At 54.4% G+C, this 8590-nt stretch overlaps 1 protein-coding gene across 4 annotated transcripts in view; it reads right to left on the bottom strand.

Moving 5' to 3' along the window:
• Positions 1-6994, bottom strand: part of ITPR1 (inositol 1,4,5-trisphosphate receptor type 1) — a 170395-nt gene extending 163401 nt beyond the window's left edge. For all 4 annotated transcript variants that reach the window (XR_007708681.1, XM_035546712.2, XM_035546713.2 and 1 more), the window contains exon 1: positions 6866-6994. The gene's annotated coding sequence lies outside the window, so the exon portion shown is untranslated. The remainder of the gene's footprint in view (positions 1-6865) is intronic.
• Positions 6995-8590: the final 1596 nt, after the last annotated feature.

Consider the following 8590-nt stretch of genomic DNA (forward strand, 5'->3'; position numbering starts at 1 on the left):
TTCCTGCAGACAGGAAGCTTCGCAGCAAAAGATTAATTCTGGATTGGTTTTTAACAGAAAAGAGATCAGATTTTTAAGAGTAGGGACAACAAAAAGCAAACAAAGGGCTGCTTAATGGCATAAGCTATTGCCGTGCTTATAAAGAAGCATCCATAAATTAGCAGATACCACTAACCATACTAGAAGACTTCACCAACAAGGAACCCAGAAGACCAGGTACGTCAAACTGTTTGAACTGAGTAGAACTGGGTCCATAATATTCTTGAATTAGGCCAAGCAGGCTATCCTCTTTAAAATGCACCCCAACTCACGAAACTTAATTTAAAGTCAGGTACTTCAACACATCTGTAAATCAAAATTTTACAACAAGATGTGATCAAAAATTTGGCCCTTTAGTCTTGATCCAGTGTACCTCTCAGCGAACACTTTTCTAATGATTTCCATGTGTTTTGGACAGTCCGCCCTCCCCCAGCATCTGGTATCTGTTTTTACAGGTGCAGCTATCTTCATGAAAACTGAAAAAAAAAAAGTGACGTTTTCCATCCTTATTTCAATAAAAAAGAAAGAAGATTTCTTCCCTGAGGGCTGTGAGAAAGATTCATACGAATTCCATTAAAACAGCCCAAGCAAGGAGGAAGTGCCCCATTTAAAAGATCATCTAGTGAATAATCGCTCTTCTGGGGCTGCAGGATGAAGCACTGCCATTTTCAAAGCTTCTGACTTAGCAAATCTAAAAGGAGCGATTTGTGCACGCGCACACTGCTACGGGAAGACAAATCCCAGGGATTTGGGGCAGCGGAGCGCAGGCAGCAGGCGCCTGGCGGCTGGGACAGGTGCCCTGCACCGCACAGACCAGCCCAGGAGCATTCAACTCCTCAGCTAAGTGCTACGTGAACAGCAGAGAGAAGTTCTGCGTTTCCTAAACGCCGAGGCTGTTTGCCTTGTGGAGTACAACAACGGCAGAGGGAACGTCCTGCCACACCGCCTCGAGTGTCGGCATCCTCGCACTGCTCGCCCTCGCACGCTTTTGGGGGGAACCGCTCAGGAATCGCGTTCGGTTTCAACAGGGCTCTGCACCGTTACTTTTATGCGCATGTAGCTACATTTTAGAGATAACACATTTGAAAAAAAAATCAGCATGGTGTGTTTATCTACCACACGATCTTGTTTTCCATTTAACTGCAACCTTTCATGTCCAGCAGCCTGCTATCTGCAGGCAGATTTTCCTCCGATGAACCGTTAGATTAAAGAGGAGAAATGCACCTTCTCAGAGAAATTACTTTCCTCCCACCGCTGGTAATGCAGCAGGTTTTTCTACAGCGTGCAGTCTGAACAGTCGGGGGGGATGTGAGAGGCGGGGAGGAGGAAGCAGCTCCGCGCTGTGACTTTCCCAAGGACACGCAGCGGGTCAGCCTCAGCGCCCAGATTTGAATCCAGGTCTCCCAAATCCCCATCCACCAGCCCACTCCGTCTCTCTTCTCCCTGGAGGAAACTCGGTCTCACTGCACATCTAATCAAGCATACGTTTCCCCCTATTCTTGAAGAAAGTTGGAAGAGACAAGTGAATTCGTTCAGCAAGATGACAGCCAAGTTAATTATGTTCTATTCACACTATTTGCCACTGCACAGATGAAGAATTTATTTAGTTACCATACTAATGACAAAGTTACTCAGAAATTACTATTTAATAGGTGCAAGGAAACTCAGTTTAAGAAAAAAGTAGAAACAGATGAAGTAACTCCTCTTGCTACCTTAAACCTACAAAAATCCTCCACACAAGTAAGCAAATGTACGTGGCATCCCTTCTCAGAAAGAGCACCTCTTTTTTGGTTGTGCAGTGCAACCAGGCGGGCTAACAGCCCTACCATACTCAGAAAATTCACATCAAGCACCCGTAACAATGCGCCAGGCAGAAGTTACGCTGCGACAGGGATATCTCATATAGCAGCCATCAGGCTGCTGCAAGAAACGCAGCTGACAGATCCTATTGACAAGCACCTGCCAAAAGCTGAAAAAAGAACATCTATTAGAGATGTGCTGTCAGGGAAGCAAATCATTTCTAAAGTTTCAAACCAAATATGACCTGACAGCATCTTTTCAATTCCATTAAAAGTAAGCAGCGCTTACTGAAGTTGATACTTACTGAAGTTCATACTTACTGCCTCTAACCCTGAAGAGAGAAAGCAGCTTAGACGTCAGCCTCTGGAGGAGGCCCTACAAGCATGCACAGTGTTTTCCAGAATATTTCTATTAGAAGGAGAGAGTAGGAACGTGCCAAAAGAACCACGGCAACCAGTGTCATGAGGAAGAGAGCAAGCTTGGTTTATAGTACCTCCTAGTTTGGCCAGGGTACGTTTGGCCCAGAAGGGCGTACAGAACAGCCCCTCTTCATTTCACATGGCCACGTAGCCACAAGACTTGGCCACAGAAGGGGCTAACTCCTCAGCCCCGCTCCTTTCCTCACAAGGTGCAAGCTTTCTAGCAAATGCAATACGCCCTAAATGCGCCCAGGGATTTTCCTTCTGCCTGCCTGCCCCACGAGCTTTCATCCGCCCGTGTCCGTTCATCTCCCTGTAACCCTGCCTGCCCAACACTTTCGCCCTTCCACGTGCTACGCTTCCCGTTTCCTCCTTTGCCAATACCGCACCTGGGCGGGGGCTCCCTGGCCTCCATGGCGGCACTGGAGTCCTCGTCCACGGCTGGGCCCTGCAGGATGGCTGCTGGCAGCTTCGGGTCCCCACAGGCAGGAGTATCGATGCTCTTCTCCCGCCGGCAGGTCTCTCCTGCTGAAGGCTCGCAAGTCTTCCCGCGTCTCCCGGTGGCAGCAGCCCTTCCAAGGGTGAGCCCACTGCTCTTCCCTCCTGGATACCTCAGCAGGCATCCGGGGCTGCAGAGAAAACCCTAAATGCCCGTGACGAGCAGCCCACGAGGAGGAGCCACCGCCAGCACGTGACCAGCACGTGGGGAGAACCACTGGTGGCCAGCAGACCTACTTTGCGCCCTCCTGATCTAAAAAACCCTTCGGTTGGGCTCCTTCACAGATGAAGGCTCCGTTTCTCAGGCTGACTTGTACACGCTGAGCTCCCCGCAGTAATTTTCTAGAAGGCAAGCACAAGTCGTCCTTCTGAAGGAAAGGTTCAGGCCATTGTACCACCTCATCGCATGAGGAGCATTAGCAAGAGAATCTACTTAACCCCTACAGATGGAAGAGTGGCCAAGGACTGATGAGTTACTTTAATCATAAGATAGATCAGTTTTCAATTAATCCTTCAGACCAAGCATCATTAGCAAACGGTCAGGCATCTGCCTTTGTGCCCACATGTCCCAGGGAGGGATTCAGATAGGACATATCTTGACATCACAGAGTTATGATTAAAGCTTTTCTTCAGAACTTCTTGGCAGATTTCTGAATTTCTGAAGAAGTGAAGAGGGTTTGCCATGGTGCAAAACAAATGTTTGTAAAACTTTCATACTCAACTGCTACTAAGCAATTCCCAGAAATTAAAAAAAAAAGCCACAATCTTTTGGCGGTAGCCATTTTTTTTTTTTGGCTTACTGTGATGAGATAGATTTCTTACATGTATGTGCACTGAGATTACTGTCTTATGACATCTTGCACATGGTGGGGACGAGGAGAGAATGAACTGTTTATGTACACATCGTTACATCTGGATTCAGTATCCAGGCCTCCTTCCCTATAACTAAAGTATCAGATTACTCCAAAAGCAGAAATGTTATCTAACATTCTAATCCCGATTTTTTTTTTCATCTGGCACTCAGTTTTCTCAGAGCTGTTTACCGTCCTTTGATAATCTGCTCAGCAGAGCGATCGGGGAGGTAGGAGCACTAAGCTGGCTGCAGCGCTCCTCACATTAGCATTCTGGCAGATGAGGATGGAGTTACATCACTGCAAGCTGTAAATCAGCAAAATAACACATGCTTCCACGCACATTTCTAATGCGTTTGTCTCTCTAGAGGGTTAACTTCCCCAGATCTGTAGTTCTTACTCTCAATAAAACACTGTTAGGAAGGGGAAAAAAAAGTTCTGATGCAAGTTTTGATAGGCTTAACCAAAACCACAACTATGAAAATGAAACTTTTCTGAGTTCAGAATCCAGAGCTGAATTTTGCATCCTCACTCCACTTTGGAATTATGGTTCCTGTAGTTTATTTTATCTTAATTTTTTTCCCCAAAAAAAAGGAATGCGCTCCTACAGAACCCAACTGCGCTGAAGACCTGGAAAAGTAGTTTCTCAACAGGTACAGAGCACGCAAGAACTGCAGACACTTTGCGTGGCTGCCTCTGCCAGCCCAGTGCGGAGCTGCAACCCCCTGGAAGCCAGCTCTGTCTCCATCCCCAGCTACTGCGCTTCCGTGCCAAGATGGAGAGCCAGGCAACAACGGCGGTGGTGCTTTTGTGGCGTCTGCTGGGAACAGAAGTCAGAAAGGAATATCGGGCCGGATCAAAGCTCGAGCTGCTTGGCACCCTGCCTCCCGCAGCAGCCACTGGGAGATGCCTGACGAAGAACACAGGAATCATTCTGAGTAACCGTGGACGTGGATAGGATCTGCCTTGCAGCTTGCAGATACGTCTGCTGGCTTTTCAAGCCTTCTGCTTTACGGGTCAGTCAGCACTGTGTGCTCAGGCTGCAGTGCAGGGGGCTACACGGCTACTGCTCGAAGGTTTTTAACTCCTCTTTGGTACTACTACACAACAGCAAGCAGAAAAACGGCTCCAGGCTCCTGAAGCAGTAGCTACCAGTGAAGGTGCCACCTCAGCAGCAGAAGAAACGAATTTGGAGCATTCCATAAGGAAGCTTTTTATGAAACCAGATTAATACCACAGTCACATCGTGACAGAAATGTTACATTTACATAACTTTCTACCAGCACGCTGTCTTCCAGCTCTAAGCCCCTCTGGTCCCTGTAAGCTGCTTTGGTGAAGCTGCCTTCCCTCACACTCACCCACGGGCGAGCAAGCAGCCAGTCTACCAGCTACTACAGAGCCACTACCCTCATCCCACCTCCCACGGGATTCCGAGATTCCTCCCGTCTTCCAGCACAATCCTACAACTACAACTCTCATGTTTATGGCGTGACGCCGCCGCAGGCTCCCGGCATGCTCTGTAACTTGTCACGTCGCACGGCCCCGAGGAGCAGGCCCCGCGCTGACACCAACAAAGCCGCCCGGGGGGCTGCACCGTCTCACCACTGCTCCGTCCCGGGGACAGCACGAGGCGAGGGCTCCACAGACCTGGGTCCTGCTCGGAGCCTGCTGAAAAAAGTTTGACTTCAGTATCGCCCATCTCAGCCAGGTACCAGCAGACACCAGCACTGGAAGGAGCTCCTGCTTCCAGAACAGGCCTCAGGACCTCACCGGCTGGTATTGAGGCAGAAACCAGACCGTTACTGCTCCTCTCACACACATGTACGACGCGGGAAATGCCACAATCTTACTTGCACGTTTCACCCAAAGTCTGCCACTCTGGCGGGCGACTGGCTGTCTCCCCACACTGCCACGTCCTGACATCGATCCAGCACTACCTCTACAGCAAGGGTGAGCCCAAGACCTGGTGTCACACCGTTTGCAAGGCTCGCTCTAGACTGCGATGGCACTTGTGGAGAGCCAGGACCTCAGGTTCCCTTTCGTCACTTGGACTTAATTCTTCAGGGTTCTGGTGTATCCCACACACCGATTTGTTGGGGTGATGCGAGAGGATGGACAGTGCCATAAGGCCCCATTAACCTCTCATTTCTAACAGGAACCACAACTGTCGCTGACACCCCGCTGCATCCCGCCTGTCAGTCCCTCGGGGCTCTGAGGGCTCCAACAAGTGCCGCCAAGCAGGGCGCCGCCAAGCCCTCTCCCTCTTCACCGCTCTCCACCAGGGCCTTCCCCACGCTCCAGCCCTGCTGCTCGTGACCAGCAATTCTTTGAAAAATACGCTATTTCCCACAGCTAGGCTCCACCCCACGGTTGCAGAGGCAAACCAAAGTCACTCTTGCTGTTTGTTTACTTCCTAATTTATGAACCTCTGTAGGAGGAAGCCGGATTGCTCCCCACTTGCAGCCTTCACAACCTCTGCAAAGCAAGCAGGTGGAGGGCAGCGGAACTCGTCTAAGCAAACACTGCCACTGGGGGTGAAACGAGCTATTTTAGCAGGAAAAAATCATTACTGGCGAACAGAAGACGTCCTGAGGAACATGTTAAAAGTAACGAATTCAGTGAGGAGTTCACTGACAGCACCCCATAACAGCACTGCTTTGAACCCCCTGGGGCTGCTGTCAGACCCCACGCTGGCTCCTTTGCTGTCCGCACGCACCGGCCGCTGCCTCGCGCCGCTGGCTGCACGGCTGCCACCTTCCACGTGTGCAGCCCAACACGGCTCGGTGCCACCTGCCGTGCTGGGACGTGGGGCTCCTTGTGGCCCCGTGGCTACCGGGGGGGTGCCTGCGTGCAGCCCCCAGCCCCGTGCCGCCACCACCCCCACGGCCCAGCAGCAGGAGCCGGGGGTGCCCGCTGCCCGAGGGGGCGGGCTGATGGAGGGAGCTTCCAAATAAAGCCGAGAACGGAGCAACCGAGCGGCCGGAGGGAGCGGGGGGGATGGATGGGGGCTTCGCCCCACGCCCCCCCGCAAGGGGGTGCCGTGCAGGGGGCCTCCCACACGGCCGGGCCGCGGAGACCCCCGGACAACTCTGGGGTCCCGGGGCGGCTCCGGGGGTGCGGGCGGAGCAGGGGCCGCCCGCTGGGGGACCCCCGAGCCCGGAGCGGCCGCGCTCCCCCCCCCGCCGCCCCCCGCTCAGCCCCGGGAGCCCCCCCAGGGCCGCCCCCCGGCTCTTGCCGAGCCCCCCGCCCCGGCCCTACCTGGCTCCGGCTGGGGCGGGCTAGCGGCGGCGCGGCAGCCCCATGCCGGCGGCGCTGCCCGGTGCCGTTGGGACGGAGGCTGCGCCCCGCTGCCGCCGCTCAGCGGCCCGTCCGCATGGTTACTGCGCGCCGGGGCGCGCCGCCCGGCGCTATATAGCGGCCCGGGGAGCTGCTGGGAAGCGTAGTCCCGGCCTCCGGCCGACGCCGGCAGCGGGCGGAGAGCGGGGAGCCCGCGGGACTACAGCGCCCGGCGTGCCCCGGCGGCTGGGGGCGGGCGGCGGGGCCGCTGCGCCTCTGAGGGCTGGGCCGGGAGCGAGGGCGGCCCGCGGTGCTGCCCGGTCCCGCCGGGGTGGCTTCGGGCCCCGCCTGCTCGCCGTTCGCCCCCCCCGGCCCCGCAGCGGGCTGCCGAGGGCGAGCGGGGCCGCGCGGGTCCCCGGGCTGACCCGGCGCCGCCCGCCCGCCTCCCTTCCCCGTGAGGGGCTCGGGAGGAGCCGCAGGGGCGGCCGTCGGGCAGCGCCGCGCCACGGCCGGGTCCCCAGCTCAGAGCTTCAGCGAAGGTCGCGGCGGGCTTGGTTCGGCCGTGTCCTTCCCCCGCTGCTGCTGGGCGCCGTCCCTCCTGGGGAGCCGGGCAGAGCAGCGGCGCCCAGCGCTGTCCGTAACCCTCGTGAACTCTCGTGTAATCAACCCCCAGATGAGCTCCGGAGGCTGAGGGAAGCGGCTGCCTGCAGCGCCTGCTGCGCTCGGGCACGGCGCTCCTCGGGGCAGCGGCGGCAGCACGGCCACCAGAGCCAAGGCGAGGAGCTCTGCCCGCTGGGCAGCGCCTTGCAGGCTGCGCGCCAAGCCAGCCGTGTTTGGGGGCATTGCCCACAGAGGATGGCAGCTGCACCCGGCCTGGCAGCGTGAAGATGGGGCGCACAGGAGAAGCGGAGGAGACCCGGGGACGTTCTGCTCTATCCCGGTCTGCAAATCACCATTTTGTTGTCCGATGAGTTGCATACACCTCCGTGCTTCTCCTCTCCGTGCGTCTCCTGCGGCAGTCACGTCGTTTGTCTTCTGCTTCTTTGGCAGCCTCTCTGGAACACAGAGTATCAGAGGCAACAATTTCTCTCCTGGACTACCTTTGCTGGGTCGGTTCTCCACTGGCTGTGGAGGTTGTGCCGGTGAAGGCCCTCCAGCCAAAACCACTGATCAAGTAGTGCAAAGAACGTGCTAGATTTGAAGGAAAGATAATTATGGATAAGTCTCCCATTTCTATAATATTTTAATAACAGTCAAATCAGTGTCTTAATTCTGAAGCACAGCATACTCAGTACCAGGAAAGAGAATAATTAAACTCTGTGTGGAAGAGATTTCCTGCCTGTGAAGAAATGACTTAGCAGCACAGACGTGGTCGGTAAATGACACCAAAGAAGGTTCTCAGGAGCCCTCAGGGTGACAAGCTGGAACTTGGATGCTGTTCAGAAGCAACCTGTCATTTTAATTGTTTCGTCTAGTCTCCTAAGACAACACAGGAACGTAAACCTTCCTGATGAAAGTACAGAAATGATGCAAAAAAGAATTCTAGGGAAGCAAGCAATGGGAACGAGTAGGCACGATACGCCAGCAGCCTGTCCCAGCGGGCTGGAAACGAGCTGGTTTTCCTGAGTGCCGTAACGGCACAGCCAGAACCTCATGGCTCTGACGGGGGCAGGTTATTATCAAGTTTGTGTCCGTTTGTTTTTTTGA

The sequence above is a fragment of the Cygnus atratus genome, chromosome 10 (genome assembly GCF_013377495.2).
Source record: "Cygnus atratus isolate AKBS03 ecotype Queensland, Australia chromosome 10, CAtr_DNAZoo_HiC_assembly, whole genome shotgun sequence".
NCBI classification, from domain to species: domain Eukaryota; kingdom Metazoa; phylum Chordata; class Aves; order Anseriformes; family Anatidae; genus Cygnus; species Cygnus atratus.